Source organism: Chelonoidis abingdonii, chromosome 2 (assembly GCF_003597395.2).
Source record: "Chelonoidis abingdonii isolate Lonesome George chromosome 2, CheloAbing_2.0, whole genome shotgun sequence".
Taxonomy (NCBI): domain Eukaryota; kingdom Metazoa; phylum Chordata; order Testudines; family Testudinidae; genus Chelonoidis; species Chelonoidis abingdonii.
Window position 1 is genome coordinate 116,758,148 of NC_133770.1, and position 24,233 is coordinate 116,782,380.

The window sequence follows — 24,233 nt, forward strand, 5'->3', positions numbered from 1 at the left end:
AACAAGATCTGGGGTACATAATCTGTCCCTTAGCAATTCTATTGACGATGTGAGGGCCAGAATCATTCAGTCTCCTGTAGCTGTGCTGTCTCTTCAGGGCTAACAAGTCTAGTAAAATTTTATTTATTTATTTGTCACTGAAGTTCTCAGATATGACTCTGAACGTGCACATAGGGATCAGCACTGCCTAGTAAGCTGTTACCCTTTTAAATTATGACTTCTTAGAGTAGAAGGACTAAAAGATTTAATTTTAAGCAGAAATGACCCAATAAGTTTCAGAAACTATATAGGGAGAGCACTAGAATACTATGTTACAATATGAAGAAGATCCATTTGGCACAGATGGAAGAGGAAATTGAGGGTATATATTGTGAATAAAGACCAGGAGAAAAACCTAAATTTTGTCAGGCTGTGGTCATTGTTCTTGACTCCACTGAAATCTCAATCCAAACTGATTCAGAGATTATAGTCAACAAGGAAATAGTGCAAGTGGAGAGGTGTGATAGGAAATGGATCACGTTTTGTTTATAACCTAGAAACAAACCTTTCTGATTAAATGCTGATATTGAATCTACGGGCACCATTCTCACCAAAGACTGGAAATCCTCGCAGGCCTGCCCAGGAGATTGGACTGTTGTTTCCAGTTTGGATTTGACAAACTCACTATTTTGGATGGATTGGGGGCTAGTTCTGAGGTGCTGATAACCACTGGAATCCAAATCTGATTCCAGGACCTGAAGTACCTGGGTTAGAGGTATGTGCACCAGCTAGGGATGTACTGGAAAGAGGCCGGACAACAGCAGTAGGTAGGGAGAAGGTTTTCTAGGGACAAGAAAAGGATGGCAGGAGGAAGCCATTTGAAAGTGGAAGTGGGGGGATGGGGAGACAGGCCAGGTAGTGGGATAGATCTGAGTCGTACTGTAAATTGCTGCCATCATATGGCCTGACCTTATTGAGAATGATTATTATTTATAATAGGGTAGGACCCCAATCAATGATCAGGACCCCACTGTGTTAGGTTCTGTAAAGATAAATAACAAAAGAGACAGCTCCTGCCTCAGAGAGCTCACAGACTGTCAGACAGGACAAGACAGGAGGACAAAACAGACAAATGAGGCAGGTGGTGAATGGAAAGATCATTTGTATCACTGAGGCTTGCTTCACATACAGTCTTTTTCTTTTGATTTAATAAACGTACACTTCCAGTGCTCTGGGCTTTCTGCGCAGAGAAAATACATAGCAACCAATAAAACAAAAACACCCAGAGTAAACATTCACAGATCTGCCCCTGAAAAATAAACCTTCTTGCTTACTTCACCACTAACCTCTGCCCTTGCCAGAGAAGCCCTAGGAAAACTGGTAAACCTAGTAGCATGACCCAAATTACTGCTCTGGCAAAACAGGTGGGGGAGTGAATTCCACCACTGAGGAATCCTCATTGAAAACACCCTCCCCTTTTGTCCGCTTCCTGATTAAACAAGAGGACTGATAGCATCAGTGCTTCAGCTGTGCTCAACTGGGAACTGGGATTGTTTAGTCTGCAGAAGAGAAGAATGAGGGGGGATTTGATAGCTGCTTTCAACTCCCTGAAAGGGGATTCCAAAGAGGCTGGATCTAGACTGTTCTCAGTGGTACCAGATGACAGAACAAGGAGTAATGGTCTCAAGTTGCAGTGGGGGAGGTTTAGATTGGATATTAGGAAAAACTTTTTCATTGGGAGAGTGGTGAAGCACTGGAATGGGTTACCTAGGGAGGTGGTGAAGGTTTTTAAGATCAGGCTTGACAAAGCCCTGGCTGGGATGATTTAGTTGGGAATTGGTCTTACTTTGAGCAGGGGGTTGGACTAGATGACCTCCTGGGTCCCTTCTAACCCTGATATTCTATGATTCTAAGTGGCATGGTCTCATACAAGCAGAAAGGCCATCTCTAAGGTAACCTGAACTCAACCTATTGAAAGGTTTATACATTAAATGGTACCCCAAAACAAATTGGAAACCAGTGAAGATCACAGAGTATCAGGGTAACAAGCTACCCATGACAAATATCCCTTTATAAAGTTGGTAGCCACAATCCATACTTCAAGTTTCTAACTGGACTCATGTAGCGCACGTTGTAACAATCCTATTTTGGGAGGCAAGATGGAAATTACCAGCCAGGCTATATACAGATATATATCAGTAGGCTTGATACTCAACAGGCTTGCACCTTGCGCCATCATTTACACTTGTGTAAAATGAGTGTACAATAGTATTATTTTGGTTAGGTAGTATTTTAAACCCACTTTACACAGGAATAAATGACTACCCAGGGACCAAGACAGAGGAGAACCTGGCCGAATGTTCTCTGCGATGGACTATCTTGTTTCCCTCGAGTCTTGCTGGATCTCATCTAATAGTCTTTAAAAGTCTAATTTCTGCAACACTTTAAGGAAACAAAATAAATACTTCATATCTCATGCTGCTCTGTGGTTGGTTTCCCAACAATTTGCTGTAACAGAATTAAAGCCCATTTTTCTGTAATTGTAGAGGGCTGACATTTCTGAATAATAGATAGACCAAAACATAGATCTTAAAATAATAACTGCCTTAAAAATTAACACATTGCTAAAAAAAAAAGATGGATTTGAGCAGAATACAGTAATCCTGTTCGAACAGATTTCCACTTCTTTGTTTCTCGGGATTGTTTCAACAGAATCTTTTCACCAACAAAAAAAAATTAAGTTTTCCTGTTCGGTTTCTAGTATCTTTTAAAAATAAACTAAGACAGTAGGCCCTCAATACCCGCAGGCCAACAATGGGATGTTTCCATTCATTCCTTGCTTCCTTTGTTACCAGTTCCATCATTGACCATTTCATGATTGTGCGGTAAAGTGATAAATATGTAAGGCCAATTTGTGTTCTCAGCTACAGTGGTGTAAATCTGAAGTAACTTCAGTGACTTCAGTACTATAAAATTAAACCTCTTGGAACAGTTTTTCTGTCACAATCCTGATATTAGTTCACTGATTAGGAGGGCTTTGTAATCTTCACGCCAGCTGTAGCCTACAGGTATGAGTTACACCTCCGTTTTTCCTACACTGTTATTTTGTGTTGTCCCATGAACAATCCTGGTGCCCCCTCATGAGGTTCCCATCCCCAGATTGGAAGAAACTTTCTTATAGTTAGATTGTGTGACACTAAGGGTATATCTACGCTACCCGCCCGATTGGCGGGCAGTGATCGATCCAGCAGGGATCAATTTATTGCATATAGTCTAGATGCGATAAATCAAATCCTGAGCACTCTCCCGTTGACTCCTGTACTCCAGCACTGCACAAGGCACAGGCAGAGTCAATGAGGGAGCTGCAGCAGTCGACTTACCATGGTGAAGACACCACTGTAGGTCGATCTAAGTATGTCAACATCAGCTACGTTATTCACGTAGCTGAAGTTGCATCACTTAGATCAATCCTCTCCCCAGTGTAGACCAAGACTAAGCTGTGTCATCAATGAACATGACTTCAGGACCCTATACAAGAGAAAAAATTAATAATACTTTTTATTTTAAAATAGCCAGTTCTCCCTCCCCGCAACCAGCAGCTACAGTAAGCATATTGCCAGCTATAGTAAGACTGTGATGCATTTTTTAACTTCCTAATATCCTGATATTGCATTTTCTCCTTAGGTAAATCCCCAGGATAATGCAATTGCAAATGACAATGATTACAGATGCAGTCAAAGTTGCCTAGTTAGGTGAAAAAATATCCAGAAGAGTTTTTCTATTTCTCTGTCTTCCAAGTGACCTTTTTCTAAAGAGAAGTGCAGCCAGCATATTAGATATTACTATTCCACCCTTTCACCGCCTATATAGATGGCTGCCAGAAATTCAGCTTGGGTTTGTGGCCTGAGAACAAAACAGGCAAGGAGGAACTCCCACGATCTGATCCTTCATTCTAGTACCAGCTCTATTTGTAACCTTGGGACAGACATTTTGGGCTTGATTCTCTCCTGCTCTGTGCCTTGTGTAGTCATTCACACCAGAGTAGAATGGGAGAGAAATGCTTCCATTCTGACTTAGAAGCATTTCATACCCATTTTGCACACAGGTGCATCTGAGAGCACTCATTTTGCCTAGTCCAAAGTCCATTGAATTCTTGGGAGTCTTCATTAGGTTTTGGATCACGCCTCATGAGACTACATAAAGCATAAGACAGTGGAGTGTCTCTATCGCATCTGCGTCTCTCCTCTCAGTTTCTCTCTTTGTAAAATGAAGACAAGACTTACTCTGCCTCCTATTGTGAGGATTCACTAGTAAATGAACAGAGCACTAGGTAATTTCAATACTTAATGTTAATATATATGTATAATACAAATAATTAGCATGTACATTCCACTTTATACTATGTATATCATTGTGTTAGTTAGCTCTTATGTAGTGTATAGATCTATACTAATGCTCTAGTTCAAACAGGAATTATTTTGCTGCGGTTCTATGGCCTGTGTTATGCAGGAGGTCAGACTAGGTGATCGCAGTGGTCCCTTCTGGCCTTAGAGCTATTTTAATAGACTATAATAAATAAATATAATGTACAATTCAAATCATTAGCATGTCCATCCCACTTTATACAGTGTGTGTCTGGTATAAATTAGATAATAATTTATAATAATATAACGGTGTGTATTGTATAATAAATTATACTGTACTCACACAGAGAGCATAAAATTAATACATTATTGGCATTATTATCTCAAACACAGAGCATCAATAATTGCGGTTTCATCTGAGGACAATACTTTAACAGCAGAGTATCACTATACAATATGACAGCAGATAGAGTCTTTATTCTCTTTACCATTAATATTCACTAAATGCTGTTCTTTCGATAGGTGCTGGAACTAGGGGTGCTGCCCCACCCGTTGGCTTGAAGTGATTTCCATCACATCCAGAGTTTATAATTTAGTTCAATGATTCTCAGCACTCACCACTATACAAATTGTATCAGCACTCCTGGTTCCTTCTTGCTTAGTTAGTGAGCCTTCCGTCCATCAGATAACACAATTTCATTCTATCACAGTGCTTTGAAAGTTGCTGCATAAATTTTCCCCATGCTGTCTTTTCCTGATTTTGACAGAAAACATCTTGTCCTTCTTTGGGTACATTTGTGTGTGCGTCTGTCTGTTTTGACAGTGTCCTTCACAGAAGTTCCACAGTGCTTAACGATTCAGCACAATTAAAAGCAACATCAAATAAAAATTCTTTCAGATAGGATTTAAAAGCTAAAACTGATTTAAAAGCTAAAGCTGTCTGAATACAAAAAGGAAGGAAGGTGAGAAATAAACACTGATACTTCGATTCCAAACATCTGTTGTGTTTAAGGCAAGCTAATAAACTGGCACCCATTTGCACAGGCAGCCTATTTGTGTAATATGATCTTCCCTGTGTACCAGGATGTAATATATGTCATGTTCAGAAGCTGATTACCTGCATTATGTACTAGCAGAAGCATTTGCATGGGTTTTATGAGTCCCAGTCAGAGTGCAGCATTGTGGAACAGTCTAGAGGTAACAGAGACGTGGAGGATTGTAGTGAGGTGTCCCTCTGAAATAGAGAAGGAGCACAGTCATTTTACCAGCCAAAGCTATAAAAAAGAGTGGGATTTTGTCTGGCTATCTGGAGGAACAGGGGTAGCTAGTGATGGAAGGATTGCAGTACTTCAGGGAATACCAGAGACTTGCAGACTCCACTGCATGGAGTTCTGCCTGGCAGTCATTTTCCCTAGCTGCACAACTCCTGAGGTGCACTGAAGCAGAGTGCTCCTTGGGCAGATCTTAGCACTGCCACAGGAGGAGGGAGTGTGTGGCTAGTTTTGGAGGATGGGGGCCGCCAATGGCAGATGGATCCACAAGAGACAGGGTGAGGCAGTGTTTAATTTGTAATGAATGTAGTGTTGGGGCTCTAGTAATTTTTTTACATCCCTAACTGATGTAGCAAGGCCAGAGGTGCTGGAGCTAGGAATTGCTAAGTCTAGAGGTGCCAGGCATCATCCCTGGCAAGCTCTGGCACAAATTAAGCACTGGGCTGAGGCTTGAAAGAGGGAGGCAGCTGTGATGTTATGCTCTTATGCCTCGTTCCCGTTAATTGCTTCATAATTCCCTTTTTGTAGAATAATTAGCTTTGCCGAAAAATTTGGGTGTAATGGCTGCTACTGATAGTAGGCGAGACCTGAAATAAAGAGATGAGGAAGGCAAAGATCAATCCATATACTAGGCCTCTCAACAGCTTTGGCAATGTTTCAGGGGCAGAGTCCCCAGTAAAGGGAGAAAAGGAAGAATTGCTAGAGGTACATACATGAATATTGAAATTAAACCATTCTTCTCCATTTCTGAGGAAACCAGTGCCTGCCATTTTCTGTGCCTTTCCACGGAGAACTCTAGTTAGGTTTGGTGAGGACAGAACAACATGTTCTCACCCAGCACCTAGAAACATCAAAATACATTTACAGAAATAAAATAATCAAGGCTGTGGCCTCATGTTTGTCTCAAATACAGAATGCCACAGTTCCTAGTGCTCAGAATTACAATGGCCCACTAAAATCATGATAGCTGAGAGAGGTGCATCCACTACAGTAGGGGTAGGCAACCTGTGGCACGCGTGCCAAAGGTAGCACGCAAGCCAATTTTTAATGGCACGCGGGGCGGGCTGAGTGGCTCAGCCCGCCGCCGCTCTGGCGCTTTCTGCCGCCGGCTCCTGCCAGCCGGGGACCCTCTGCCAGTCCCACTCAGCACCCACTGCTGGCCTGGGGGAAGGAACCCCAGGCTGGTAGGGGGCTGAGACCCCAGCTGGCAGGAGCCCACGGCTGAAACCCCAGAGCGGCAGCGGGCTGAGCCGTTCAGCCTGCAGCCGCTCTGTGATTCCCACTGCTGGCCCCTTGCCAGCCGGACTCCTCCTGCCGCAGCCCCACTCAGCACCCACTGCCAGCCAGGGGGAAGGAACCCCAGTCTGGCAGGGGGCTGAGACCACAGCTGGCAGGAGCCTGCAGCTGAAACCCCAGAGCAGCAATGGGCTGAGCTGCTCAGTGTGCATCTGCTCTGGGATTCCTGCTGCTGGCCCCTTGCCAGCGGGGGTCCTCCCGCCACAGCCCCACTCAGCACCCACTGCTAGCCGGGGGGAAGGAACCCCAGGCTGGCAGGGGGTTTAGATCCCAGCTGGCAGGAGCCCGCAGCTGAAACTCCAGAGCGGCACCGGGCTGAGCTGCTCAGCCTGCATCCGCTCGGGGATTCCCGCTGCTGGCCCTTTGCCAGCCGGGGTCCCCCCTGCGGCAGCCCCACTTACTTTGTGCAGGCGCCCTTCCAGACAGGGTTGAGGCCTGTGGCCCTGCTCAGCCCTACTGGGGCCAGCTCACTCACCTCAGCTGCCAATCTGGGATTCCAGTTGCTGACCTCCTGCCAGCTCGGTCTAGATCTCCAGCCCTGCTCAACCTGCTTTCTGGCCTGCAGTCCCTGCAGGCCACCCTGGGCTCTTCTCCTGGCCTTGGACCACCGTTCCCAGCCTGGGTCAGTGAGGGTTGCACACAAGGGAAGAGAGGGTGCAGCTCAGCACCCCCATCCTAAAATTGCTTATCTCAGACCACGCTGCGTTTGACCTTGTGCCTGCCTTCTATCACCATTTTTTTCCCCACTGAGAGTTGAAGGGAACATTTGACAAAATGGCAGCTCCTAAGAAAGTGAAGCTAGATGTCTGATCATTTCAGCCTGCTTGGACAGACACATTTGGGTTTATTGAAAAGAAGGACCATGCTATTTGTGCTTTCTGTTATGAAAGTGTTGTTCGTCGCATGTCAAGTGTTCGACGACATTTTGAAACGAAGCATGAGAAAACTTTTCTTGACGAAACAGACAAGACTGAATCAATCAAAAAGGCAGAAGCAGCCTATGAGAAGCAAAGTAGTATTTTTAAAAGCTTAAGTGTAAGTAAAAATCAAGCTACAGAAGGAAGTTACAAGATTGCACAGTGCATTGCAAAAAACGGAAAGCCATTTACAGATAGAGAATATATAAAAAGTTTTTCTCAGCAGTTCGGAGATTTTGTTCAGTGATTTGCCAAATAAAGATACAATCATATCTAGAATAAAACAACTCCCCATCTCTGCCAAAACAGTTGAGAGACGCATAAGTGAAATGGCAGAAAACATTAAGGAAAAGCAGATGACTGCATTGAAAGACACAGCAGTGTTTAGTGTTGCAGTTGATGAGAGTGTGGGTATAAACGAAGTTCCACGTTTGGCTGTTGTTGCAAGATACTGTGCTTCCAATGAAATCCAAGAGGAACTTTGTTGCCTAAAACCCCTGCATGGCACAACAAAGGGGGAAGATATACTGGAAAGTTGTAAACCATTTTGAAGAACAAGGAGTTGATATCAGAAAAATATTTTGTGTGACAACAGATGGTGCTCCTGCCATGGTCGGAAAACAGAAGGGATTTGTAAAGTTGCTTGAAGATCAAATTGGCCCTGCGACAGTCAAATTTCACTGTATCATCCATCAAGAAAACCTGTGTGCTAAAATTTCTAATTCAGAGCTTAATAATGTGATGAATACAGTGGTGCGAATTGTGAATTTTTTTGTTGCTCGATCTGCTTTGACTCACAGACAATTTGATCTTCAAGCGAAGAGATGGACAATGCTTATAACGACATCCACTTCACAGCAACATTCGGTGCTAAGTCGTGGCAAAGTTTTGGTGCACTTTGTAAACTGTTTTGATGCAATCAAGGCCTTTTTGTCGGAAAAAGGACAAAACTACCCCGAACTGGATGATGACAAATGGCTGTGTAAGCTCATGTTTCTAACTGACATCACTGCTCACCTAAACAAACTCAACCTCTGTCTCCAGGGTGCAGGGCAAATGGTTCTGGATCTTTATGAAAGCCTGGAAGGCATTTGTTGTAAAACTAAGCAGTTTTTCTTCTCCGGATATTCAAACTTCGACTTTCCATAGCTACTTCCAACACATAAAACGAGCTATCGACATTCTGTTGCACTGTCATGTGTCGATGAGAATGGAAAGTACATGCAAGAACTGAAATCAGAATTTTCTGACAGATTCAAGATTTCCAGCAATTTGGCCCAATGCTTTCTTTTCTCTAAAGATTAAACCTGAAAAGTTCAATGAAAGCGTACTTGGATTTGTCTGTATTTCAGTGGATGGGTGTTGAAGATTTCGAAATGCAGCTCATTCAGTTAAAAAGCTCAGAAACTGTGGACATCAAAGTTTGTAGATCTGCGGAGTGCACTTGAAGCTACCGAGAGAGAGATCATGGGGCCTCTATTCCTGACCTGCTGGACATCCCTGCCAGTGAAATTTAACTGTTTGAAGAAAATTGTGTTTGCAAATGCTTTCAGCATTTGGATCACACATACCTGTGTGAAAGGTATTTTCACACATGAAATCTGTCCTCTGTCGCGATCCCTCTTGGGAGCGGTTAACTAAGCTGTGATCACTCAGAAGCCTGTGTGCAGCTTAAAGTATCCAAATACGCGCCAGACATTGGAAAACTCAGCAATGAAAAGCAAGGGCAAGGATCACACTAAACTAATAAGATCTGCATTTTAATTTAATTTTAAATAAAGCTTCTGAAACATTTTGAAAACCTTGTTTACTTTACATATAACAGTAGTTTGGTTATATAGTATAGATTATAGCGAGACCTTCTAAAAAACATTAAAATGCATTACTGGCACGTGAAGCCTTAAATTAGAGTGTGTAAATGAAGACTCGGCACACCACTGCTGAAAGGCTGCCGACCCCTGGTCTGAGATGACGATCAGTGGCTGCAGAACTTTCAGATGAGAAAAGCCACTTTCATGGAACTATGTGCAGAGCTCACCCCCCCACCCTGCAGTACAAGGACACAAGATTGAGAGTTGCCCTGCCGGTGGAGAAGTGGGTGGTTATTGCAATCAGGAAGCTGGCAATTCCAGACAGCTACTGATTGGTCGCTAACCAGTTTGGAGTGGGAAAGTTGACAGTTGGAATTGTGTTGATGCAAGGTTGCAGGGCCATTAATCACGTCCTGCTCAGAAGAACCGTGACTCTGGGTAACATGCAGGACATTGTGGCTGGCTTTGAACAAATGGGTTTAACTAACTGAGGAGGGGCGATAGATGGGACGCATATTCCTATTCTGGCACTAGCTCACCTAGCCTCCGAATACGTTAACTGAAAGGGGTATTTCTCCATGGTTCTCCAGGCACTTGTGGATCACCGTGGTCGTTTCATTGACATTAATGCGGGCTGGCCTGGAAGAGTGCTTGAGGCACTAATCTTTTGGAACACTGCCCTGTTCAAGAAACTGCAAGCCAGAACTTTTTTCCCAGACCAGAGGATCACCATAGGGGAAGTCGAAATCAGGGACGGCTCTAAGTATTTTGCCACTCCAAGCACTGCAGGCAGGCTGCCCTTGACGGCTTGCCTGTGGGAGGTCCCCGGTCCCACGGATTCGGCAGCATGCCTGCGGGAGGTCCGCCGAAGCAGCGGGACCAGTGGACACTCCACAGGTATGCCGCTGAAGGCAACCTGCCTGCTGTCCTCGCGGCGACCAACAGAGCACCCCCCACAGCTTGCCGCCCCAAACACGTGCTTGGTGTGCTGGTGCCTGGAGCTGCCCCTGGTCAAAATGCCCATTGTGATCCTTGGAGACCCCCGCTTACCCTTTAACGCCATGGCTCATGAAACCCTACACAGGGCGCCTGAACAGCAGCCAGAAATGGTTCAACTACAGGCTGAGCCAGTGCCGAAAGACTGTGGAGTGTGCTTTTGGCCATTTAAAAGGCTGTTGGTGCTCTCTTTATGGGAAGCTGGACTTGGACGAAGACAGCATCCCCGCGGTTATATCTGTGTGCTGTACCCTCCATAATATTTGTGAAGGGAAGGGTGAAAGCTTCACTCAGGCATGGACTTCAGAGGTTCAACACCTAGAGGGTGAATTTGCACAGCCAGAGAGCAGGGCTATTAGAGGGGCCCAGCGTGGGGCTGCAAGGCTTAGGGATGCCTTGAGGGAACAATTTGAGGCTGAAAGCCACCAGTCACTTCTGGTGCCCTGCACGGGAGTGAAATACAGTGGCTGTGTTTGGTACACTGTCTTGCAGTGCTTGTTGATTTCCTAGACTAAGGTTTATTTTGCTTTATGCACTAATAAAGTATGTTTTCAAGATAAAAAACTCCATTTATTGAAAAGAAAATTCATTTATTGAAAAAAAACAAAGTAACACAGAAATACCAAAAAGGGCAAGAGAGTGGGGCCCAGTTCACTCATAGGCTTGAGAATGTCCTTATTTCATACTCTTGAATCCTGTCTGAAGTGCTGTGCACTGACTACTGCACTTCAGGATGGCTATAAGGCATGTTGCGGGGGGTTGAGTGCAATGGATAAGGGTCGTAGTTTTCATGGGTGGATGGTGAAGCTACGGGTGTAGGAGGCAGCTGGGGATGATAAGAACCCGGATGTTGGAGAAAGTGGGTTGGAAGGGACATGAGGGCACAAGGGGAAGAGTTTTGGGACAAGGGCTGCGGGGGGGGTGGGGGGGGGAGGGCAAGGGCAGTAGTGTTCTGCCTGCATGGTGACGAGCACGTGGATAAAGTCCGCTTGGTGCTCAATTATGCCAATTAGCCATTTTCCGTGATTTGCCACCAGTGCATTGCATTTTCTTGGAGGATCCTCCTTTCGCTCTCCCTCCACTTCTGTGCCTCGATTCTGATTTACAGACTGCTGTATGACTTCATCCAGCATGTCTTCTTTGCTTTTATGCGGCCTCTTCCAGAGTCTTCTCAGTCTGTTGGCCAATGATAAGAATGACAGCTGAGATCTCAAGGTTCCACCTAGACAGGCAAAATGCAACACTTAACAGAGGCAGCATTGTACACACCAGACAGAGTAATGATTCCCCCACACTTAAGGAGGGCAATCACAAAAACCATAATTTGCCTGTCCCAGCGCGAGCGCACATAACCCATGGGAGCCCCAGAAATGGTGAGTAAGCATAGGGTCTATGGGGACTGATTATTTCATGGCTGTACTGTCCTCTGGGTTTCTGTGCCTTGGGGAGAGCCAACAGCCAACAGGGGCAACCTACAGTGAACACTGTCCCAACATTCTCCACAGGAGTTCGTCCTAAAAGATCTCTTGATGCTGAGGGTGACCAGGGAAGCAAGAGAGGGTCTTCTCCTATAATGCAGCTTCTGCCCTGGCCCATATGCAGCTTGCCTGTGTGCAGCAATGGTTCCCCTGCCCCTCACAGCACAGTGGCACAGACACGTCAGCCTGACTGGGACAAGAATCACACTGGCTCTCCCAATAAACCTGCGCAGGCACATTGCCCATGTTCTGGCTGAGACTTTTGAAGAGATCACCGATGCTGATTACCGCAATGTGATAGACCACATCAATGCACTATTCCGCATCTAGGCATGCATGCAGCCCTAACCCTCTTCTCCCAAAGAGCCCATATCTAAAAACTTGCTTCCCAAAAAGAAAGTTGCTTACAAGGAACCTTCTCTGTTGTTTGTCCTTCCCCAAGCACTGGACGCCATGACTGGCTGCCTTCCTCCTGGCTCGAGAAGAGCTCCTGGCTGCATGCATCTAGGGATTCCGGGGTGTCTCCCTCTGCCTCAGCACCATCACTCATGCTTTCCTGCTCCTTCTCCCACCCTCCCTTGCTGTGCTGGGCTCAGAAGTGTCCATGGTGGTCATTGCAGTGGAGGTGGGATCATCCCCAGATATCGCATCAGGCTCTTTGTAGAATTTGCAGGTCATGGGAGCAGCTCTGGAGCTGCCATTTGTCTCGTGGGCTTTGCGGTAGGCATTCTGCACCTCCTTCGCTTTAACCCGACACTGCACTGCACCCCATTCATAGCCCCTGTCCATCATGGCCCTTGATGTGTGCCTGAAAGTATCATTATTCCAACTGCTGGAGTGCAGTTGGGAGTGCACAGCTTCCTCCCCCCAAACACTGATGAGGTCCAGCACTTCACCATTGCTCCATACAGGGGATTGCCTGGCGCATGGAGGCATGGCCACCTGGAAAGATGCACTGAGAGCACTCCACGCCTGGCTGAGCAAACAGGAAGGGGATTTTCAAAATTTCCAGGGAATTTAGAGGGCAGGTTTGATGCTTGGTCACCTGAGGACAGGGCAGCAGAGTTCAAAACTGATGACCAGAGTGGCTAGGACAGGCATTGTGGGACACTTCCGGAGGCCAATCAGAGCCAATCAAAGCGCACTAGGTGTCCACACTGGCACCGCAGTGCCCCAGCGAGAGTGCAACAAACATTATTCCTCTCGGGGAGGTGACTCCAGCCACAGAGTCAGAGCGCTCTACATGCCTTGCCAGTATGGCCAGGGAGTGAGGGAGAGCGCTTTTGGCAGCTTTACTGCGCTATAATGCACAAGTGTAGCCAAGGCCTTAGTTCTTGTCTAACCTCAGAATCTGTCTGATCTCTCTATCCTGTCCCCCCCCAATAAATCCCGCCCCCCATCCCTATACAAAACAATACTGAACCAAAAGCTCCTGGGCAGGTTCACATACCTTTTCTCTTAGGTAGGTCTTCTGCTTATAGTTATGTTAATTGAAGAGTGGCTTCACACCTACCAATCTCAACAAGGTTTTAACTCGACTATAACAAGGTTTTACTCAGCTCATAACATTAACATGGAATCTGAGATCTAGGAAAAGCTGAAGTACTAGAATTTAAAGAAATCTAGAGTAGAAAATATACCATTCAACTGTAAATACATACTATTAAGGAGTGTAGGGGGACACAAGGCCCTGCACCCCCAGCTTCCTGCGATTCACCATGATTCTCAGCCAGCCAGTAAAGCAGAAAGTTTATTTAGACGACAGGAACACAGTCCAAGACAGGTCTTGCAGGTACAGACAACAGGATCCTCCCCAATTAGGTCCATCTTGGGGTCCCAGGAGCACCACAGCCCACTGGGGAGTCAGAGCCCTGTCTGGGTTTCCCTCCATTCCCCAGCCAACTCCTGAAACTCTCTCACTCCCCAGCATCTCCTTCCCCGCAGCTTTTGTTCAGCTTCCCTGGCAGAGGTGTCACCTGGCCTCTAACCTCTTCCTGGGTTCTCACTTTACATGCTCAGGTACCTTCCCTCAAGGCCAGTCTCCCATCCCCTAGTGCAGACCGTCCTCCCATGCCAACACTCCCCACTCAGCATTCAAAGACCACATTAAGAACAGTCCCAGTTCGTCACACATACATACAATTATTTCTTGTTACAATTATAAGATAAAATGTGACAGAAAATTCTGCAAATACAAATTATGTCAAAGAACCAGCAGTAATTTGTTACAGCCAATCTGCCATAAGTTTTTGGAAATGTCATAAATCATCAGCGTGAATTACTCAGAGTTTTTACATATGAATGCTAATGCAGCTACAGTATAACTCCCTACTGAGAATGTATTCTGAGTTGTTCTGTTGATTGGCTGGCCATTTAAACACTGAAATATATTAACAGGCTACAGACACCTGTCTATAGTACCCATTCATTTTGTTTCTGAGCTAAAGGGCTTTTCAAACAAATGTATCTTTTCATGTTTGAAAAAAAGTCACTAACACTGTGTGTATCAAAAGTATCAAACTGAGATCTAACCGCTCTTTACGCTGAGATGGTCTAGATAATACTCACTCTTGCCTTGAGTGCAGGGCACTGGACTAGATAATATGTCACAGTCCATTCCAGTCATACGATTATCTGATTCTAGGATTATGAAAGTCAGCATATCTGATCTAGTAACTTCAGCTAGGCTACATGATCAAAATACTTGTCTGTTTGGAGCCCAGAGAAATGAATTATTTATGCATTCCAGTCAGCTAAAAGTCTGAAAGGATTAGTTAGTAAGTAAGTAAACTACATTAATTACAAGGCTGGAATAAATGTGGTACCCATCCCAGCTTAGATGGGTGAGAGAAATGATTTACTTCATTATTATAATCTTATCTAGTTGTCCATGCCAGATAGGAAAGGGCTTTCACCATCAGATGAAACATTTTGCATTGTAAAAAAAGCTGAAATAAAAACATCAGTCTTCCCACTGCACCAATCTGTGATCCCTAAAGAAAGGTTCTAAGGGAGGTGAGAACCACAGCAGTCTTCTGCAGAACCTCTGTGCCTTAAGAAATGCCAACTGTGAAAAGACTGACCCAAGAGGGAACGATGTTAGATTCAGGCTATGTCTACATTTAAAATGCTACAGCAGCATAATTGCACCGCAGTAGTGCTTCAATATAGACACTCACTACAGTGACAGGAGGGCTTCTCCCCTTGCTATAGTTAATGCACCTCCCCAAAAGGCAGTAGCTAGGTTGACAGAAGAATTCTATTAGAGTTCTTTGAAGGGGTCAACAAACATGTGTACAAGGGGGATCCAGTGCATGTAGTGTACTTAGATTTCCAGAAAGCCTTTGACAAGGTCCCTCACAAAAGGCTCTTACATAAACTAAGTTGTCATGAGATAAAAGGGAAGGTTCTTTCATGGACTGAGAACTGGCTAAACAACAGGGAACAAAGGGTAGGAATTAATGGTAAATTTTCAGAATGGAGAGGGGTAACTAGTGTTTCTCCAAGGGTCAGTCCTAGTACCACCTATTCAAACTTATCCAAAATGATCTGGAGAAAGGGTAAACAGTGAGTAGCAAAGTGCAGATGAACTAAACTGCTCAAGATAGTTAAAACCAAACAACGGACTCTGAAGAGCTTCACATAAATAGATGTCCTCCACAAAACTAAAGTGATGGGCAACAAAAATGGCAAATGAAATTTAATGTTGAGATAAATGAAAGAGGCACATTGGAAAAAAAAACCCCAAGCTATACATACAATAGATGGGGCTAATTTAGCTTAACCAACAGGAAAAGATCTTGGAGTCTATCTATGGATAGTTCTCTGAAGATGTCCATTGCACTTGTACAGAAGCTGAGTCAAAAACAAAAGCATCAAAGCTATTAGGAATCATAAAAGGAGGCGGATAGAGAAAAAGAGCTGAGAATAATTATCCCTTATATAAACCATGACACTCACATCTGAATACTCTCGAGATAGGCAACAGATGGTGGTGCCTCAGGTCAATTAAAAATATTGCACAAGATTAAGCAAACTAAGAATAGAGGTTGAGAGAGTTCATATAGGAAGATAAAAGAGGCTAGATTTTCAAGCTTGGTAAGAGAGACTAAGGGGGGATATGATGTGTATATAAAATTATGACTAGATGTGGAAGAAATGTAGATAAGGTAAAAGTATACTTCTTCATAATACAAGAATAGGGTCACCAAATGAAATTAATAGGTAGCAGGTTTAAAACAAATAAAAGGAAGTTCTTCTTCACACAGCGCATAGTCAACTTGTGAACTTCTTACCTGAGGAGATTGTGAAGGCTAGGACTATAATAGCATTTAAAAGAGAACTGGATAAATTCATGGAGGTTAAGTCCATTAATGGTGATTCACCACGATAGCTAAGGAATGGTGTCCCTAGCCTCTGTTTGTGAAAGGGTAGAGATGGATGTCAGGGGAGAGATCACTTGATCATTACCTGTTAGGTTCACTCCCTCTGGGGCACCTGGCATTGGCCACTATCGGTGGACAGGATACTTGGCTAGATGGACCTTTGGTCTGACCCAGTATGGCCGTTCTTATGTTCTTAATTCCATCTCAGGGGTGTGGCTTTTTCACACCCTGAAGAAATGTAGCTAAGCCTATGTAAGTGTTCAGTGTTGACCAGCCTTAGTTCCTTGCACCTTAGTCTGACTGCATTTGGACACACTTGTTAAACTGCTATGTTTTACTTCAGCATGTACAAGCAGTAAGAGATTCAACTTGACCCTGCTTATGGAAAAATATATTTTATAGTGTATATTTTGGGAATTGTATTTAAAAATGCACCATTATTTTATTTTAACCCAGGGCATTTTACACTTTGTATAAAAATATGTGACACAGATTGGTCCCAAGGAGAAAAGCCCAAACTGATGAGGGCTGCCTTGTAAGGGCTTGGCATCAGAAATGTCTTCAGAGCACACATTAGCTTTAGGCCTGAGGAGGAACAGTTGTAGCAAAAGGAGCACATCAGATTTCCCCTTATAAAACAAGTCTTGCTCTTTTAATTGAATCACGTTTATTTTCCTAGATGGGTCAAAGTTTTATCTCAATTTGCTATATTTAGCTTTTCCAGGGCAGAGATAGATAAAATATAAAACCTTCTCATTGTCACAGGTTTAGTGCAAAGCTAGAATGAGTGAACATCACCTTGATAAGCAGCTTTTTCTAGTTGAAGAAATCTGTGTTTGCAAATTAATATAATTTATGTGAAGGTTTGAAAGAGTGAAGCCTGGGTTATTAATCATGGAACGGTGACTCCTGCTATTGCCAGTACAGCACAGAACACTTGTAAACTGCTTTCACATATTCCAGCTTAAGCCATGTATATATAATGTTGTAAGTTCCATTTCCTCCTGAAAGCTGCTTTGGTCTCGTATTCATTTGGCTCACACTATGAAAAATTCATCAGGCACAATTTAAATTAATATTTTATTTCCTCTTGTTTCCCTCAGCCATTTCTTTTTCTGAGGAATCACAGTGAGAACCAGTGTGTAACACTTGCCTATCAACCCCAATGGTCCACATAATGCAGCGGAACCTGGCTGAGCAAAGTCATAGCTGCTGCATGCGTTAGCCTTTACTAAATAGAAAGGAACCTATGGGCATATTATAATTCCCCTGTAGAAGTTATGAGGCATTTTGCTGAGAGACTTGAGATGATGACAACCTCTATTCATCTCTCAAAGGGTAGGCACAAACTGAACTGCCCTTGCACTAGTGAAGGTCTGTGCAGTTCAAAAGGAATTTGCCACTGGGGATAGGAGGCAGTGTTTCCAGTGCTCGTTCCCACTGGAGGGTCCTGTGGAGAAGGGGAACTTTGAGCAGCAACTGGGATTCCATGGGAGGCTGCCCAGGAAATATGGTCAGTCAATTTAAGCACCATTGCACCCCAACTACCTGGGGCTGACTATCGCCCCATCAGGCAGAAGGGATTGCAGGTATCTCTCCTGCAAACCCCCTCCAGGGAGACATTCTCACCCTGGGTTATACAAGTAGAAGCCAGTTTAATCTGGATTGGGAGTGAATCAAGCCCAGCGTCGACAGAATATATCACAGGACAGTGGTTTCCTGCTGTTAGGTGATGTCAAGACAAAACTGACTTGCTCATTTTTCAAGCCATGAGCTATCAATTCTGCATAAGATTTTCTCCTTTAAGGACTTTATTTCGGTTACCAGGATGTGCAGGTACTAGTTTGGTTTGATGGCTGTTGAAGCAATACATAAGCTCCATTATACTAATACCAAAGCATACTATGACAGGCTTATAGAACAAACTTGGATTCAGATGGCTTTTAGTTTCTTTTTCATGTGAGTTTAGTACTGGTGAAAAAGGTGATGATTGACAGCAATCAAATCTGAGTCCTCCCTATCTCCATAAGAGGTGGAACAAAGGCAGCAGTGAGGCAAACCTCAGTCCTGATCTAGAGGAACAAGTAGTTCCATCCCCATGGTCCATCCAATCCTTGGACTTCTGTTGATCCTGCCATCAAAGGTAACACAGACTTGATGTCTTTTAATGAAATTAACAGAACCCTACAAGTATTGTTCTAGGAATCGATTATTTGCTTTAACTAAATGACACAATCATATGCTATAAGCATATCTGCGCCCCCGCTCCTCCGTGAATCCAAGAACTAATAGGATTGTAATGTGCAAATGAACTGAGGAAGTAGCTTATATTACTATCACTGCTATCAGCACCAGATCAGCTTGACAGCTGCCTTCAGACTAGCTTTCTTATTGACCCGCAGTTAAGGACAGCAACCTCAGTGCTTCCTGGGGTGTATATATTGAAGATCTATCTACCCTATGACTGCACTAGACTTTTGCCAGCATAGCTGTGTTAGTCAGGGATGTGGACAAGGTGCGGTCTCTGACCAACACAGCTGGGCTGGGAGAAGCCCCTGGTGTAGATGCAGGAATGCTGGGAAAACTGGGCTTTTACTAGTACAATTAGTTTGCTCGCGGGGGTGATTTTCCTACACTGGTACAAAGTACAGCTCTGCTCATACAGCTGCAACCACACCAGGAGCACTTTGCCAGTACAGTACACGGCTAGTCCTCTACCATTAAAGGGCGCAGCTCAGCTTCATTGGTTTAGTGAATAACTCTTATTGTTGTTTAAGCTGGTGACTAGGTCTATATTGTTATGGCAAAATGTGCTAATGGCTCAAGCTTTGGGGGCCACTAATGTCACCCCTGCAGATTCCTAAAGCCACAACTCTTATCCAAGCCCTAATCATTATGTGCTTTGTCTATTGTAATCTCCTTCTCTCTGGCCTTCATACCTGCCACCTCACCCTTTTCAAATCCATTCAAAGTGGCTTGTCATTCTGACATCACTCCACGTCTCTTTAAGTCTTCCAGTGGTTCCCCCTCTGCCAATGCAGCAAACACAAATGTCTTGTCCTTCATTTCAAATCCCTTTGTTATTTATTAAATCAGAAGCATCCTTGAGTTTCATAAGTGCACAAAGTGTTCAAAACCATTAAATAGCTTTCTGGCCCTTTTGTATCTAGACATTTACAAATGGCTGGAAATGTTTTAAAATTTGGCACAATATTTAGTTGTGGTTGAGACTCTGATGGCTGAATACTGCTCTTCATTGCCCAGTGATAAGACCTGGCTTTAAAACTAGAATTTAGTTTCATAAAAAATGTTGAAGTTTTGACATTTGGTTTCATTTCGCATTGGTTCAAGCTGACAACAGGACTACTGTCTATTCTGGAGCTGGTCAATCTTTCTTGTTTTGACCAAAAATTTTCCAGGAAGATTTCCCAGGTACAGGATGGAAAGTTTAATCAAAACGGATACATTGTCACAAAACAGTTTTTGTTTTGACAAATTGGCATTTTCCAACAAAAAACAGTGTCCAGAAATTGCCAGCCACTTTATCTTTCAACGTGGGTTTTAATTCTAAGCGCATTACCAGAAATGCAATTAAAGTGGATTCAAATAATGACACTTGGATGCATCTTAACCTGATAAGAAGCACAATCACATTATTCCCAACCTCAAATGGTTCCATTAGCTGCCTTTTCATTTCAGGATTCAGTTCCAAATTGGTTGCATCACTTATAACCCTGCATCATAGACTTGCTGGAGCCTACCTAGTAACCTGGCTTTTTCTTTACTGTCTTCACTGCTAGCACCAGCCCCCTTCACTATCCTTTCACAATCTGACCACTGCTGACCTAAGAGACATCTTGCATCTTCTCAGCACTCCATTTATTTTAAAATCTAATATGAAGATTTCTGTCCTGCTCACCTCTTAATTCCAGCCTATTACACGTTATTTTAATTTTATATGGTTCAACTGTGTAAAACATTTGGGGATACAGCCTCCACAGAAAGTTGTATTGCTGTGTTTAAAAAGCAAAACTCTCCTCAAGGATGTTATGATATTATGTTGTATGTAAGTTACCCAGCATTTTTGAAATGGCTCTTTTTTTTTTAACTGCAGAAGGTCCCCTGTCCTGTATCCAGCAAGAGTGATCAGTTTTGAGCAAGCACAAGTAGGTAAGATTACTATTCTCTGATTAACCTGTTTCATAGTATCCCCTACCTCAAAATATGAGTTCTCAATTCAAGCTCCCATTGAAATTTCCTAGTGCTACTATGGGAGTAGAATCAGGTCCTTACACAGTAAGGAAGGTGTTTATAAGGATGTAGTGTAATTTAGCTCCTTGACTCCAAGTGATGTATGTTTCACTACGTTTAATGTAAATGCTCAAATACACTGATGTTCAGCAGCATTATTCTGGACCAGCGAGCACCAAAGAATTAAGCTTGTCATTTAATTTTAATACTCTGAACTGCCCTATTTTTTTTTTTTACCAATAAATGTAATTACAGACAAATCATCTATGAACGTAAAGGCAATCATTCACTTGGTCAGTGGGAGGAGAGGCTACAGATAAAATCATTTTTCTCCTATCTGTCTTTTTAACAGCCATGAAAAGAAGCCTCTGAAATTAGTTGGATGAATTTTGGCACTTTATTGAGTTGGATCATAATTTCATGGTTAATTATTCTCTATCTAAATCCTCCCTGGTTACAGCTTCCATGAGCTTTATTATTTTAGTAACACTCCTAGTTATCAAAAATCTCAGTTTCTGTTTACCAGTGCAGGGAGACACATGTTATGGACGATGTCACTTTCAGCCTTCTTGTCTTTGGACTGCATAACATTAGGGTTTCAGTTATGAAGACAAGATGATAGGTAAGATCACATATTTGTTCTAGCTGTAATGTGGCAGTTTAGCAGCTCTACTATGTGAACAAATGAACTTTTGTTTGTCTTTAAGGGTCGATTGACTTAAAATTAAATTTTGAGAATGGAATTCAAAGTAGCTTCTGGTACTACACATATCCGTGAGTCACATTGTCACATTCACATTTTCCTGTTCTTCAAAACGTGATTTTTTTTCTCCCCTATTGAAAGTATGAGACCCACACAAACAGGGGAATTGACTGCCTGCACACAAAGTGCCGTGAAATGTACACAATAAACAAGCTGGAAAAAAGTGCGTTTTTTTCTCTTGAATGTGTTTCAGTTCAAGTAATCTTAGATGTTACAATAGATTTTAAAAAGTCAGCTGGCAATGTGACCTTTTTTTTTTTAAGTAGACGGTGTCCCTTTAAAAATGTGCCCAGAAAACTTACACTTTAATAAAAATAATAACGAATGTACTTCCAAGTGCACTTCTTATGAGAGCAGATAACATTTGCTTCTGCCTGAGAATCATTTAGCTTTAGTTTAAGTTCAAACTCAGGGGGGGTTTTAAATAATCCTCAAAGTCACATCATTCTCCCTCTGTTTATTCTAAAGTATTTTTCTTGGTATTATTGTTTCACTGTGGTACTTTAAGTACATCTCCATTCAAAGCCATTCATACTGAGTTATGGGGGCCTGATTTCAACCGGGGAGTACTTGCTCAGGGACAGATGCTACTGACTTCAGGATTTTTTCTCAATGGAGGACCACAGGATCAGAATATAGGTCTACACAGCCAAGCATTCTCCTTTGTTTTCAGGTAGTCCCATCACAGTGGGTATCAAGCAACACCTCTCGATTTAGAAATACCAATAAGCAGTTTTAAAGCAAATCCGGGGAGATGCTGAGCCCCTCTTCTGAACTGCTGAGCGGACCTCATCTCCCATTGACTTCAATAATAGTTGAAGGGCAATCAGCACCTTGCATGATCAGGCATTTATTAAAGAAACTTTCCTCATGGCTTAAAGGGGCAATGTTTATTAACATTTGCCAGTTCCAGCCTCTGAACTCTCAGGTATCTCCTTGATCAGCCGTCAGACTGGCAGTGACTACCGCATGCTGTTGTTGTGCACAATCAATCACCATAAGGAAACATATTGATTTACTAATATGAGAGTGCTAGGCAAATACAATGGTGTTCCTGGGAGGAACTGTTACCCTGAGCATGATCAATGAGAGCCAGATGTTTTCAGAAGCCTGGACTGATTCAGGCTGAGCTGTGTCCACTAACTGTGCCTTGTCACCAGCTCACAGACCTCCTGAGTGCTTCCTAAACCTTACAGCAGCCTCGCCTTTTAAAACAACAGTGACCTTGGTGTTGGGCTGTAGGGCTTTTATAACAACCCTACATGCCTTCAAAGAGCAAAGGGACACTGAAAATGAACGAGAGTTTATTACTTTGATGAACTTACATAATGTTGCATTGTTTGGATTAAAAACATTGCAGGGAAAATACTTGTTACTCAAAAACTGGATTTACAAAAAATAATAAATTAATGGAAGGTTTCTATTTGCCAAAGAATTATAATAAAAAGCTTCTATAAAAAAAATCAAAACCAAAACTTGCATGTTGGGCCAAATTTCTGATAGTATCTTCAGGAGGGCTGTCCAGATCTTTTGGTGCTCTGTATAAATGACCCCACTGTCATGAGACATCTTACGCCACTTGTGACCTAGTGGAGAAGCCTTGCTGAGCCAGACACTGGTGTGGACATTTGAAGGGTTTCAGTCTCCCAGCTGGAAGTGTCCCCCAAAACTGAGAGTAACTCAAGGACTCCCTACTGTTCAGGCCTACACCTGAGGTAATCAAGTAAGCTTTATAACTGAGACTCGAGCCTTTCAGGGCTCCTGGAAATAGAAAGGGTTTCTGACTAGAAGTCGGGACAGGGAGCTCTGGAAAGCTACGTCTCTTGTTTATAATATTGTTGTGTTGCATGTTTAAAGGCTGTTAAGCTGCATGAAGGGGAATGCAGCCAGAAAATATTAGTTTGCTTCTGTTGCTCCCGAAAACTTGTAAATCAAACTAAAACTGAGGTGCCTTCTTGTTGCCTATTCTGGGACTTCTGCTGAGTTTCCACTCAGCTGCATGGACCCTGGCTCTGCCACAATCCATCTACCTAAGAATTATTTTTCCACACGTTATATTTGCACTTCTCTGAGAGCTGTTTCCCTCTTGTTTTGTGTACTAACCACTGCTGCACCATTATCAACAGCCAGCCCAGTACAGAGGCACGAAGAATAAAACCTGTGACTTTTGGGTACAAGAACACATAGCCCTCTACTTTATGCAGCTGAAGAAAGCACTCCACTAACTAAGCTAACAGAGGGAACTGAAAAACTATTGAGTAAGCCTCGTTCAGTAGAGGGCAAAGAAATACACACAACTCCAGTCATTCTGGTGTGTCCTCTGAACATTAATGACAGATGGGTGTACCCTTTGAAGGGAAATTGGTACACCCTTTCATTCTGTACACTGCCTCATTCACCCACTCCCGAACTGTAGTATTCCAATAACATTCTCTGAGATAACAGACTATCGATACCTGATCCTTCTGAATTAAAGCAGCACAATCATTGCATTTGTATTGTACAGGAAGTGATCAAGCTGTAGGATTAAGTAGGCCAATATCTAGGTTTAGTTATCAGAGGTGAATGTAACCCACTTTAACTCTGATGAAATTAGGTCATTTGCCCTCATTTTAATACAGTTTGCATTATCTGAAGAATATGGATAAGAAGCAAATAGACACTTGACAGCAACTGGCAGGCAGCATGATGACTGTGCTAAATGAGTTACAAAGTTTGCTCT